Source organism: Ochotona curzoniae, unplaced genomic scaffold (assembly GCF_017591425.1).
Source record: "Ochotona curzoniae isolate NIBS_2020 unplaced genomic scaffold, NIBS_Ocur_1.0 contig_2148, whole genome shotgun sequence".
Lineage (NCBI taxonomy): Eukaryota > Metazoa > Chordata > Mammalia > Lagomorpha > Ochotonidae > Ochotona > Ochotona curzoniae.
The window spans coordinates 172,313-187,170 of NW_024465345.1; the positions used below are offsets into that span (position 1 = coordinate 172,313).

The 14,858-nt window shown below is 42.6% G+C and overlaps 1 long non-coding RNA gene across 3 annotated transcripts in view; it reads left to right on the forward strand.

Moving 5' to 3' along the window:
* The window catches only part of LOC121150508, a 41,522-nt gene extending 28,216 nt beyond the window's left edge, over positions 1-13,306 (forward strand). For 2 of the 3 annotated variants that reach the window (XR_005882980.1, XR_005882982.1), the window contains exon 2: positions 13,023-13,306. This is a non-coding gene — a long non-coding RNA (uncharacterized LOC121150508). Of the gene's footprint in view, positions 1-8,500; positions 9,746-13,022 lie in introns of those variants that run through there. The other variant, XR_005882981.1, reaches the window with a different exon arrangement.
* The last annotated feature ends 1,552 nt before the right edge of the window (positions 13,307-14,858 follow it).

A 14,858-nucleotide genomic window follows, 5' to 3' on the forward strand; every position in this document is an offset into this window, starting at 1 on the left:
TAGGGTAGATCTATTTACAGCTTCTTCTCTCATGCAAACCAATGGATGCTGTAACCCAGCTCAACCCTGCCCACTACACACTTGGCTATCACATACATAATGGGAGCTGCGGCTCAGTCACAACAATCTCCAAGAGCCCTGGCTGGGCTGTCTCCCAACCCTGGTTCCTGTGCTTCCAGTATGTACAGTGGATTGGTCTAGTCTATTCCACATCTTATTCAACTCTTATACACATCATTTGGCATTGAAGCCTAACTCAATCCTACTGACTCTATCCTCCATCCTTCACTAATGCCAACAAGTGCCACCACCTGTCTAGCCAGGTCCACACCCAGTCTTGGTTGTCATGCTCACCAGTGGGGGTTGCAACATATCAGAGAAGTTTGCACAGTTTCCCTACTGGACCCTCTCCTGACCGTGGATCTTGCACTCTCCAGGTGGTTCTGCATTATAGCTTGACAGGGCTAGCCTTCAGTCCCAGCACTTGCCAGTTGATGCAGTGGCAAAGCCAAACCAACCTATACTTACTATGCACCAATGGAGGCAGTTAGCATAGCCTGGCTCTCCAACCTATTTCACATGTAGGCCAACACTAGTTGTAGCCTTGCACGGCCTTGTCTGTCCCCAGTCTCAGCTGTCACAGGAATACTAACCCAGCATAACTCCCCTAGGAGGCTCACACCTGTCCTCCACTCCCATGTATCACACATGTGCTGGTGGTACTGTAGCCTCTTCTGGCATGGCCCTTCTAACCTTGGCATATGCCAGTGGATGCTATAGCCTGGCCTGGTCTGCCCCCAGTTACAACTCATGCTGGTTGGTGCTACGTATGCCCAACCCAGCCCAGCTAGCCCCCAGTCCTTGTCCTAATGTAAACTGTCTGGTGCTGTGGTCTGAACTGGCCCGTCCTGTACTCTATTCTGATTCTCAAATCTGCCAGTGGGTGTTATGAACTGGCCCAGCCAGGCTCACCCTCAGACCTAAGCTACACATATGCTGGCAGGCAGTGCAAAATGGCCTGGTCTGGACTACTAGAAGTAGGCAATTGAAGGCAACATTTTGCCAGAAAAAAATATTTTTTGTAGAGACTTATTATTTTCTTTTATTTTATAAAGTATAAATTTTAATAAAATGAAATAAAGTTTTATGTGTTTTATTAAACTGAAAGATGAAAATAGGAAAATAATTTATAGTAAGACAAATATCTTCAAACTTATTCTACATTTTATTCAATCTAATGAATATATTCTCTATACTTTTTTTTTTGTGAATTTAGTCTGTTTTTTCCTCTAGTTTATTTTTAAGTTTATGGCACAATTCCATAACCAGATCATTTGGTCTGACTGCTGCTCTAGATGCATCAAAAGGATATAATGTTTCAATTTTGTTTGTGTTTGGACAACAGCATGGGAACAAAAATTGACATCTGCTTATGTAGAGATTTTCCATTTGGTTTTTTAATAAGGTTTGACATCTACCACCCCCCCCCCCCACACACACACACAAAATCAGTTAGGATATTTCTCTCTTCTGCGTAGAAGATTATAAGAGCAAAGACTCTGTTTTACATGATGGTGGGAACTTCTGGTGCAAAGATTCTTTTTTTTTTTTTTTTTAAACCACTTACAATTTAATATCCCCTTTAAAAATCAGCAAATTTAACATTTTATATTTACCATCCCTTATTGTATCTGCGTATTTGCATTTGGTTTGAGGGGTGGGTTCTTCAAAGTAGCATCCTTAGTGTAAACACAGCAAACTTCCAAGCAGATTCTTCCCCCAAAGCTACATGCCAAGTGTGTTTCTGCAGCATGGAAGTCTGCACACTTCCTTCTGGAAGTCTCTCCCCTTGCACAGCTTGTCGCCAAGTGCCCAGTTTTCCATTTTCTCTCTCTGGCTGTCTGATAATTATAGCCAGGCATCATCTCCTTTCACACATTTCTCACCCTAAAATTCATAGCTCAGTAGGATCTGTTGCTTATACCATTCTCTATAGTAAGGTGTTACAATTCTTCCTTTAATCTATGAACTCAAAATTCTCAGCAAAACTCAAATTTTCTCAAATCTCCCATGCTGAAATTATCCAAAAGTGTATTATTGCTGGGCAGGCAGTAAACTTGATTTCTTCACTTCTGGAGTAGTGGATCTCACTGGGGAGACAAGAGATAAAGCAACAAGGTTGTAGGAGATGGCTCTGAAGCCTGAAGGGTACAAAGCATCTGACTGAATCCAGGAGTGAGTGCAGGCTGTCCTGCAGCAGAGCTGTTTCAACAGAGACCTGTGGTCTTGCTCTGTGGCGAGCATCTGGGAGTTTGGATGAGAGAATGAAGCAGTGTTCCAGGATGACCAAAGAGGCATGTAGATGAGGATCTGGAAGGCAAGGCAGCATGGCCATTAATTTCTGGAAGGTGATTGATTTTTTTTTTTTTTTTTTGTTTGGACCTAACCCTGAATGAAGGGGAGTCTGAGGAAACATCCAGGAGACAGATTTTCAAGTTAATGTAAGGGAACAGACTCCGAAGCCAGTGGGTAGCAGGGCTGTTGACAGTTCTAGGAGTGTTTTTGTTTTTGTTTTCTTTTTTTAAGACTATTCCACATTGTTTCCTTCATGTATCTGAGGTAAAGGGAGAAGCCCCACCCAGTCTCCCACCCACCCCAGCTTCTTGTATGTACTAGCAAGTACAGGGCCCGAAACAGTCCATCACCCTAATCAGCTGGTGGTTGCAATTGCTGGGTTGGTTCTGTTTCCAGTGCTGTCTTTTACATGAACCAATGGGTGTTGCAATCCAGCCTGGTTCTGCCTAGCACACATTTGGCCCTCACATGAACCAGTGAGAGCTGCAGCCTAGTTGGAGCGACCCACAATAACCCCCACCAGGTCTGCCTCCTGCCCTGGTTTGCTAGTATGTGCAGCAGAATAGTCCAGTCTGTCCCACATCCCACGTCAGTTCTGACGTGTCAATGGACATTGAAGCCTAGTTCCATCTAACCAGCTCCGCTATGCAGCCCACACACATGCTGTTGGGTCCCTTTTTGTCTAGCCATCCCAGGCCTTATCCTGGTTTTCATGTCTCCAGTGGGGGTGGTAACCCAAGAGGGAGGAGCCCACTATTTCCCTTCTAGGCCACTCCCACTCCTGGATCATGCACTCTTCATGTGGTTCTGCAGTTTAACTTGACAGAATTAGCCCCCTCTGTCAGCATGTGCCAGTTGATACTGCAGCAAAGCCCAAACAACCCTTACCCACTCTTATTTATGCTTGCACCATTCAGAACAGTCAGCCCAGCCTGGCTTTTCAGTAGTATATGTGCTGCCGAAGTGAGCACTCAGCCTGGCTTCTCCCTGATCTAGCTCACATGAGGTGCACAGGTGTTGTAGCCCTGCCTAGTCTGGTCTGCCCCATCTTTGCTTTTCAGTGGGAGTAGCCATCCAGCAGGGTAGCAACCCGTATTCCCCCTGCTGGCCCTGCCCCCTTCCAGGTTCTCTCGTATGCTGGTTGGGCGCTGAGGTCACATCGGTACAGGTAACCTCACATTGGCATTCGTAATGTGCACTGGTTTTTGTCACGACTGAACCTGGCTCGACCAACACTGTCCTGCTGCTCAGAATCACCAGCGGTTGATGTGAACGGACTCAGCCTGGTCTGACCCCAACTCCTGCCAAATGTATGCCATTGGGAATTTTCCATGGCCTTTTCTGGGCTGTTTCCTTCAATGTTTTTTGTGCTTACCTGCCGGGTCTGTGTCCTGCCAGAGGAGTTGCCCAGGCTCCTCCATCAGAACCCCTCCCAATGTCAAACTTCACTCATACCAGTGGGTCCATGAGCCTGTCCTCAATTTACCTTCTGTCATAGCATGAACAGTGGCTTTTCCTGACTGGCCTTCAACCCGATCTGGGTCTTACTGTTGGATGTTTCAGCCCAGCCATGGCTCGTCCATACCCACATAAGTCTCACACATGGCTCAGTAGGGACAGAGACCTAGCCTTGTCCATCCCACATCTACCCTGGTCCTCCAGAGCACCAGATGGTGTTGGTGTCTGGCCCAGCTTGGTGCGTCCAGTCCCAGGCCACAGTTGTGCTGAGACTATAACTGTATCCAGATCAGAATGCAGCCCCCTTTCCAGCCCCATGCTCCTTAGTGGGAACCTCCACCCAGCTGCCATGTCCCCCTAGCTCCCCAACCAGGCCTGTTTCCGGCCATAGATCACGTGCATGCCAGTGGTTGCTCTGACTCAGCTTGGCTCAGCCCCTCACGTGCCCTGGCTCTTGCCTTGCACACTGTGGCTTAGCATCCCTGGCTCATGCAGACCAGTTGGTGCGAGAGCCTAGCTTGGCATGACATGTGCTCCATCCTGATTTCTAATTTTGCTTGTGTGCTAAGGTTTGCTCAGTCCTTCCTGGTCCACCCCATTCCACTACCAATCCACACATTAGCCAGAAATTGGAGTTACTTTGCCCAGCTTGGCCGACCTCCCGGTCTAGACTATTTGTTCACCAGCAGGAACTATGACCTGCTAGGGGAGTTTCCCAAGTTGCTTAACTTGACCCACTTCTGGACCCAGTTCTCATACATGCCAGTGGGTGTTAGTCCAGTGTCTGGCATAGTCTAGCCTTCCTTTTGGCCTTGTATGAGCAGGTGAGCATTGCAGCCCAGCCCACCCTACACCCTATTCAGGATGCACATTTGGGTGCTGCTGCCTTTACCAGTCCAGACTGTTGTGGGTTCCTTTACCTGTGAGTGATGGCAGGCTCCTTGATCACTCCTAGTTTAGTCCATCACCTCTTCAACTCTTGAGATAACCAGTGGGTCTAGTATGTCCATGGGGTTTGGGCCCCACATCCCCCACAGAATCTACCCCTGGATTTGTTTCTCTCGTGTGCCACTTAATTTCATGTCCCTGACTAATATGACTCATTTCCTGATCCATCAACATGTCAGGTAATAGGATATGATCCTGCTACACAAGCCTTAGCTTTTGCATGAACAGGTGTTTGGTGATTACAAGTACTACACAGTATTTAAAGGAGTTTGGTATGTCAGTCTTATCCATAAAGATTATTTGGTCTCTCTCCTCCAACCTAATAGGTCTAATTACCCTTGCTAACCTTCAAAGGAAAAGTTACTCTGTCATTGGGATTCTTTAGTATTGATTGACTTCCCAGAAGTATAGTGGGCTTGACATGCAGATACCTAAGCAGCATTTCAGAGCCCAAAACCTCAGAACAGGCCACCGGGTGGCCAGCAGGCAGACCCTGGCACCAAATGATAGGTCACCACGTGGACATGGTGGCTGGAATGGGGCTCTGAGCATGGAGATGATCCCAGCTTGGCTGGAATTTTAAATCCCCAGCTCCCAATCTTGCCCCCTCCCCAATCCCATCCACCATGTCATGTTGGTGGCAGGTAGGGCCCTGTGCCCCTCCCCGCCCCAGCCCTCCAAACTTCCCCCTTCTGTGTATTCACCATAAAGGGAGCAGTCTCTGGAGTTCGGGCAGGTCCAGGGACAGGTCACCACGTGGACGTGGTGGCTGGAATCAGGGCTCCAAGCATGGAGACAATTCCGACCTTGCACTCACCACAAGGATTCTTAACTTTGGCATTATTAATGCTTTAGAGTTGCTAATCTTTCATTGTGCAGTCTCTTCTGTGGATTGTAGAATGTTTGAGATGTGGTTGGCTTTCACTCACTAGATACCAGTAGCACCTGCCCATTTGTGACTGCTTAAAATGTTAAAATGTCTCTGGATATTTTGAAAGGGTCTCCTTGTAGCCTGCTTGCCCGTGGTTAACTTAGGGTGACAGCTTACAAGGTCTTTCTTAGTAGTAAGTCTCTGATTCTTTGAGACTGTGCTGAAGTAATGATCAAGTCTGGATATGGAATCAGAGAAAAAAAAAATCTGTGTTTGAATCCAGGTTCTACTGCTTATGGAATATAAGACTTTGGGTAAGATGTGTAGTTTGTCTGAGAATGAATTCCTAATCTGTTAAATAGAAATGATAGTGCCTAACTTCTAAGATGAGTGAAAACCAGGGAATCCATATGTATAAAGAATATGGCATGATAACACACTCTGTAATGTGTAACCTCATTATGTTTACTAATATACAAAATAAAGCTGGAAATTTAAACAGGCAGAGAAATACAAACTGTCCAGTGGTTCCCTGTTAACATATGCTATGTAGTTCTGGGTTTTACAATTCTTCTCTTCACCTGTATTTCCATCCCAGTCATTCTTATATTCTAGAAATGAATTATTTATGACTAAAGGCAAGAGACTGGGAAAGTGGAAAGACAAGTAGTGAGAAATCTGAAGAGAGGTTTCCTGGAGGGATCATCTATTGGGGTGCTCAAAGTACAGGCGTGGGCAACTAATTTAGTTTCTTGATGTGACCATGTGGAAACACTATAAAGAACACTGTCAGTCTTCCATCATTCTGAACTCCATTCTGCACTGGCAAGTGCCAAACCCACCTTTTTGTCTTTTGCTTTGGGAGACAGTGACATTGCTTTTATTATTCAGGAATGTGGCTGACAAAATGTTAAATTTGTTTTCTTAGGAAGCAGCTTAGAAAACAGTCAAAATGACTAGCACAATTTTTTGGTTGGCTCTTCAGTCTGAATCCCTTCTGAGCTGAATCTGAACTTAGAAATAAGACCAGGCTCAGCAAGAAACGGTAGAGATCAGTTGGTTGATACTACAGATCTGACATCCCTTTTCATCCACCACATCTGTAATTCAGAGTTTCCCATGTCTACTACATGCTGGCAATTAAGAAGCTCTTGTCCAATAACAAAACACTTACGCTTGCAATTTTTTTTTCTGAAATTGTTCTTTCTGAGTATTGGAGTTTCACTCATGTATGCAACTCTCTTTTCCTTCTGTTTGTCCTCTTCCTAATTTTTGTCACTTTCTTCATAGAACCCAAGGTTAGAGATAGATACAAGAGGCCTTCAAATTCATTAATTAACATGCATCCAAACCATTTGTGATTGTCCTGTCATTGAATGATTTAAGGGACGGAGCTCATTGCTATACAATGCAAGATGCTCAACTGATGAACAGTGGGTTCTAATTGTTAGAAGCACAGCTCCTTGCTCTGTTTTGCAATCAGTGCTCCTTCAACAAATCCCTATTTGAGAATCTGCTGTGTCAAGTTCCAAATATGAAAAGAAATATTGTTAACCCTTTCCAGTATTATTTCATTCAATATAAGATCTTTTCAGTTTGCTGCCACAAGCCAAAACACCCGACATAGCAAGCCATGCATGTTTTATTCCAACAGGGAAAATGGCCATGGGGACAAGTGCAGAGGCAGAAAGAGGGAACTAAGACATCTTCTGCCATAGTGACAGGAATGGGCTCCAGGGGAAGTAGGTTAGAGGGGGAGAGCAAGAAGGAGCATGGCAAGCGTGTGAGAGTGTGCCATTACAGCTGAGGGCAGGTGACAGGGAGCCTTGAAGGATTGCTAGAAAGGGACGTGAGTGGGCAACAAGGGGTTAGTGAATAGAACTGTTGGGGCCACAGGAAATTGGCAGGAACAGTGGTGGGCAAGGACAGGGCCTTCAGGAATGGTGCCATGAGGTTACAGTGGATTGGTGGAAATAAGATTATGAAATTGCACTGGATTGGCAGACAACAAAATTTGAACCTAAAGGGCATATGAATCTTAAGGAAGCTGAGATTTAGAGGAAGCAGATATTTAAAATTTTGTTGATTCCAAAATGGCTGGAGTCTTAGGGCCAGTGTTCACGTAACTTTACAGAAATAGTCTTCTTTCAAGGAGTAGATTTTTATGATGGCGTGCTAAGTGTGTGTACATGATTAATTTAGGAAATAAATTCTTTTTTTAAAGATTCATTGGACCCGCGGTAGGCCTTAAGCAGGGAGCTGAATGGGAAGTGGAGCATCTGGGATTAGAACTAGCGCGTATAAGAAATTCCAGTGTTTGCAAAGTGAGGACTTTAACCACTAGGCTACTGTGTCAGGCCATTTGCTGATCTTAAGCAATGAAAACCTCTTGAAAGACAGAAATCACAGATTACTTTTATATAAAAAGCACTTAGATTTAAGAGGTAGTACATTCACATGAGACAATTTATCAGAGCTAGAATTTACTGGAGCTAGGTGAAAAGTTTTGTTATTAATTAGGTAAAAGCCCTTTAACCATTTAAAAGATCTTTCAATAACGTATGTATTTTAAAACTTGCTTTAACAGAGGATCAGATTTCTATCACATGTATCGATGATAACTGTTTAGAAAATGTTGCAAATGGTAGTAAACTATAATCAATTCTATCACAAATTTTTCTTTTACAATCTTCCTCATCAAGAGCACATTTCCATGTTTGTAACCGTTTTGCATCTTAATATATTAACTAACAAAGAACATGGGTTCATCTCATACATGAAACAATTTAACAATTGATTATATTTTAATTCTATACCAGTTTATCCTTGATATAAACATTGTATTTTTTAGAGAATGCTTTCAATGTTATATTTAATTATGCACAAACATTGTGCAAAGTGTAAAAGAGGCTAGGTATTAAGTTTATATTCAGAAGATTTTTTCCCTCTGTCTCTCCTCCTCTCTGTATATCTGAGTTTCCAATAAAAATGAATAAATCTATTCTATAAACAAGAAAATATCTTGCTTAAAATTTAAACTCTGTAAAGACCTTTAGTTGAATATCCATTGTTTTTGGAGGTCTCTGTTACAGCAAGTTACTGAACAAATTTGTAAGTAATAGTTTTTTTTTTTTTTTCTTTATTGTGTTTAGCCCTACCCCAGTGATGGGCGGGGAAGGAACAAAGATAAGAGATGGGGAAGGAGAGTGCAGTGAGCGACAGACAAAGAAAGAGGTGAGTGAAAGCAGAAGAATGGGAAGGTATAGAGGTGGGTATTGGGAGTGCAGGGCTGCAGGCGTGGCAGATGCAGATGTAAGTGGACAAAGGGGATAAATACCACAGGACATTGGTGAATAGAGCTGTCAGGTATCATGTTATAAAGTACAGAGGATTTGCAGAGAATTCAATTTAAACCTAAAGGGCATGAAGCTTACAGTTATGACACTCTAAGGTGTTCAAGACCTAGGAGTGGCAGGTATTTAAGGTGGCACATCTGCCTTAGTGGCCACTGTCCCATTCAGTTCTTAAAATAAAGTAATGAATAGATAGAATTTTTTCTAAAGGTATAGAATATCTAATAATACTGCTTATTGAACAGAGTGAATGATTCTTTACAAGCAGCTGGCTTATGTTGCAGGCGCTTGGACAATTGACTTTAATGATGTGGTTTAAAGGAAAGATTTTTAAAATGGGTAAATGCAAGGATGAATATGGGTCCCAGTCATGTGAGGTGTTCAAACTGTAGATAACTTACAGTGCCATGAGCAAGATCTGAGATACATAAAAGTAGGCATAGCCAGAGGCACATAGGGCTGGATACAGGAAACAGACAAAACTTGTTAGCATAGGTTTCTGAAACACAAGAAAGAATACAAAGCATACCAGATAAACTGGCACAGTAAATGGGGCCCTGTTTTCATTTATAGTGAATTCATTTATAGCCTCAAGTGTTTGAGTATACTAAAAATCAGCTATTGTGACAATTCATTAACAGCTACCCAGAATGGGGCAAGGCCACCCAGTGTCATCCAAAGATCCGTCTCATCTACTTTCTTCCATTCCTCAACCTCCCCACTGTAATCAATTGTCTTCATGGGCATGCATCCCTCTCAAGTATGTAAATATCATCAAAAATAAGCTTTACTTATCTTTTACTTTATTTTTGTTGGAAATTCAGATATACAGAGAGGAGGAAAGACAGAGAGGAAGATCTATCATCCACTGATTACTTGCCAACTGGCTGCAATGGCCAGAATTGAACCAATCTGAAGCCAGGATCCAGGAGCTTCTTGTGGGTCTCCCATACAGGTGTTGGGTCCCAAGGTCCTGGGCCATCCTCTACTGCTATCCCAGGCCACAAGCAGGGAGCTGGGTGGGAAGCAGGGCTGCCAAGACACAAACTGGCACCAATATTGGATCCCAGCATGTGCAAGATGAGGACTTTAGCTACTAGGCTACTGAAACAGGCCTATAAAAGTTACTTATTTCTAAGAAAGAATGTATGAGTCAGGTTCAAGGATCCAGACCAGGAGACTTGGCATGCACTGTACCCCATGCCCCAGGGGCTCACCTGAGCAGCATCCACCATGCAGGCGGGCCCCAAGAGATGAGCCATGTGATTTGAGCCCCACTGGACCCCCTGCCTTTGAGACCTAAGACCCAGCACCCAGTGTACAAGCAGATTCAAGGACCTAGAACACATGACCTGGCCTCCACCTGACCCTGCACACATTTTGCAAGAAGGCCCAAAGACCTGGGCTATGCAACCCTGACATCACCAGAACCCTGCCCCTGGAGCTCACAGACCTGGCACTCACCATGCAGGTGGGTGCAACGTGATCCAAATCTCACTGGATCTTCCCTCCCCAGGACTCATGAACCCAGCATTTCCCTGCATGTGGGCTCAAAGAAGGACTGGCTAGACTATCTGGACCTCACTAACCCCCTGTCCCCAAGGCTCAAGGACCCAGCACCCACTGTGCATGCAGGCTCTAGGACCTCGATCAGGTTACTTGAACACCACTGGGCCAGGTACCCACCACGCAGGTTAGCCCAAGGACCCCTACCATGTGATGCTGGTCGTGCCAAAACCCCAGTCTCCTATGGGCTCACAGACCCAGCATCCAACATAACAGACGAGCCCAAGAACCCAGGCCAGTTGACCCAGGTCCTGTCAGCCCACTGCTCCCAAGCCTCATAGTCACTGCCTTTCCACCCCAGACAGGCATGACTTGCCTTGCCTCGGCATCAACCAGTGGGACATTCCAGCCTGCCTGCAGTTCCAGCTCCTGTTGGTTGGTGCTGCAGCATAGTTGGTTGCAGAATGCCCCGGCTCCTGCTGCAAGTCGGAGGAGCTGCCAGTGGAGTTCTAGTGGGCCTGGTGCTGTAGCCTAGTGGCTAAACGCTTGGATATACCTGAATCACACATGGGTATTAATTAATGCCCCAGATGCTCCACTTCCCATCCAGATCCCTCCTTGTGGGCTGGGAAAGGAGTAGAGAATGGCCCAAAGCCTTGGGAACGTGCACCTGCGTGAGAGACCAGAAAGAAGCTCCTGGCTTCAGATCAGTGTAGCTCCAGCCATTGCAGCCACTTGGAGAGTGAATCAGCAGGGATCAAGACCTTTGTGTTTGTCTCTTCTCTGCAAATCCTTTTTCAATACTTTGGATTGTGTGAATAAATCAATTTGTAATGCAGTTTTTCTTACTTAGTATGTTATCCATTACTGACTGGTAAAAGTGCTTCAGTTTTTAGCATGAACCAGTTTTCAAGTATTTAAAAATTTAATTTTATTGGAAAGCCAGATATAAAAAGAAGAGGAGAGACACAGAGGAAGATCTTCTATTCATTAGTTCACTCCCCAAGTGGCCTCAACGGTAGGAGCTGAACCCATCCAAAGGCAGGATACAGGAGTTTCTTCTGATTCTCCCATGCAGGTACAGGGTCCTGAAGCTTTAGGCCATCCTCTACTGCTTTCTGAGGCCACAGGCAGGAAGCTTGATTGGACAGGAACTGGCTGGATGGTGCACACACCAGCTGTGGTATGGGATCCTGGCGCATGTAAGTCGAGGACTTTAGCCATACCAGTCCTATTTTCAAGTGTTTAAAAATATATAAACCATTTTACTACTACTAATAAAATCCTTATTATGACTAAATCAAACTAGAATATCCAAATACCTGAAAAAACAGGTTATAGAAATGCCTTTGTGAAGTTCTATTTAATTGAACTTGAAAATTAATTCCTTATTCCTCACAAGATATATCCCCAAATCAACCTAAAATGTGTAGTTTTAGATACAGTAATTTCTTTTTAATCACTTTTATTAATACAATATTTATTTGAAAGGTATATTTCAGAGAGGAGAGAGATATTCCATCGGATGGTTGCGGGCTATGCAATGCTTAGTCCAGCAACAGGAATCATTTAGGTATGCCAATAACCCATTTAGTACGCCACCCACTGTGTTCCAGGCACAATAGCAGGATACTGTGTTGATAGTGTTGAATACCCAGTAGACTTAAACAAGGCAATTGGGTATCAGATGTGATCTATCCCAAGCAGCAGCCCAACAACCTGTATCATGACATCAATCCTCTGAGTCTGATGGTTTTCTCTGGCTGTTGCTATAATATAAGTATTTAATGAGGTAAAATAAAAATATATTTCAAACTATGTTGCTGTCATATTTATAGATGTCCTATAGGCTAAGGCAAATAAAATGGCAAAGTCAAGTGTCATTGAAGGTTTAAGAGCTGGGAAATGTCATTGAAGTCTTAGGAAGTTTCAATGGGAGCAGTTACTAGAAAGCTGTATAGAATAATTATGTGTTACATCATTTTTTCCTGTATAAGTGCAGATACAATTACTCTAATTGAAAAATGTCTGTCTTCAACAGTTTTTAGTATTAACAGCAATTAATGTTCTCATGGAAGTCCTTGTATGGAGTCCTATGCAGTTCATCTGTACAAATGGACAAATGCTTAATACCCCCAATCATTTTTGAGTAGCATCAATTTTAGTGACAATATGTTTTTTTTTTTTTATGGTATGTTGTAGTTTGAACAGTAGTTGTTGAAAAAAATAACTTAGTGCTTGGCAGTAATATATTTTTTATTTTTAAGTAAGTATAAAATGTTTGCTTTAACCTAGTAATAGCTTGAGTTTAATCACTACCAGTTATTGAACTTGTTTATGCTGTTTCTAGGAAGCCTCCATGGCACTTGTCATCTGTAATACACTATTCATGCCCAGGAAAGTTGATTGTCTTTGTTTCTCTAGCCGTTGTGTCTGGTTCCTGTCTTGACATTACTTACACAATAGGGAGTAATAAGGAAACTTGGGAAAGCAAAACCAATCCGTAACTCCTTCTCCACCTTTTCTTCCAGGTTTATCCCTGAACCCACTATATGCTTCCACGTCTAGAGAACAGAAACACACTTTCAGTAAGTTATATGTTTATGTCTCTGTGTTACATTGTGTTGTAGGAGCTTTATGATGGTTTTCTTAAACTGAAACAAAGAAATAACCATTGGAGAAAGAAGGTAAGATTGTCATAACTAGACATTGGAGCAGTTAAATCTGATTCAAACTTTTCCTCCAAGTTTTCTGATAATATAACTAAGATATATTTATTACATGATTCAAATTTAAAGTAAGAATTTGTTAATTATTGTGGGATATCAAGTTTGAAATGGTATTTATTGATCTTACAGACAATATAATGAAAATCCTTCAGTACCAACCTGAAAATAAGCACTCAACATTTGGGAGTAGTAAGAGTTTCCAAATATAAAAATAGTTACCAAGCTTTCAATTTTGCTTTTTTGGAATTGCTGAAATAGTATGGTGCCTAGTAGTATTTGGAGGTTTTTATTTATTTTAAAAACTGATTTAAGACATGTCTGCTATCTGCTGATTGATTTCCCAAATGTCCACAGTGGTCAGGGCTGGACTGTGTCAAAGAGAAGAACCAGGATGTCCAACTGTGTCTCTAGATGAATCTAGTGCTTGAGCCATCTTCTGCTGTTTCCACTGCACATTAGCTTAAAGCTAGACTGGAAATGGGGAAGGTGGTAGCTTAACCTGATATGCCACAATGCCAATTCCTTTTGCAAGGTGTTTTCCTTTTTCTTTCTTTCTCTTTCTTTCTTTCTTTCTTTCTTTCTTTCTTTCTTTCTTTCTTTCTTTCTTTCTTTCTTCCTTCCTTCCTTCCTTCCTTCCTTCCTTCCTTCCTTCCTTCCTTCCTTCTTTCTGTCTTTCAGATTTATTAGTTGAAAAGCAGAGCTACTAAGAAAGAGAGAGAGGTGGAGAGAGATCTCCCATCTGCTGGCAATGTCCAGAGAGGAGCAAGTCTTAAATCATGGGACAGGGTTTTTGTCCAGGTCTGCAACTTGGTTACAGGAACCCAAGTGTTTGAGCCATCCTCCACTTCCTTTCTAGGCCTGCTATCAGGGAGTTGGGTCAGAAGTGGAGCGTCCAGGATATGAACCAATGCCCATGTAGTATGTCAGTTTCTTTGCTAAAGCAAAGGCCTGGCTCCTGCTTCATATGCTTTGGTTTTTATTTAAAACACAGATTTATGGAGATAAGATGAAAGAGAGTAAGTGAGCTAGAGATCTCAGTAGGTAGTTCTTAAAAAGTTGCCATTAGGGAAATGTAAATCAAAATCACAATGAAATATCACCCCAACCCTGACCAAATGATTATTATTACTTAGAAGAAAGGATAACAAATGCTGGTGAATATGTGGAAAATGAGAACTTTTATACAATGTTGATGGGGTGACAAATTAATTTAATCACTGTATAAAATTTTGAAATTATTATCCTGTATGCCCTGAAAGTATGAACACATTGTATAAAAGAGATATCTGTAGCCATCTTGTTTACTGTAGCAGTGCTCATAATACACAATATATGGAATGATCTGAGGTGTCCATCATTAGATGAAGGGATAAGGAAAATGTGCATATGTACAATAGACTATTATTCAGCTATGAAAACAAAATTTTGTGGATTGCATGAAAATGAGTGTAACTAGAGGGTAAGGGGTTAAATAAAATATGCTAGTTACAGTTATATAAATATCCCATATTCTATTATATAGAGTACCTTGGACAATCAAGCAACAAAAACAAAAGGAAGAAACACCTGTGTTTATCAGTATTGGTGCAAATGCAGTCTTCTCAAACAAATGATGAAGCATAATATTAAAATAAATAA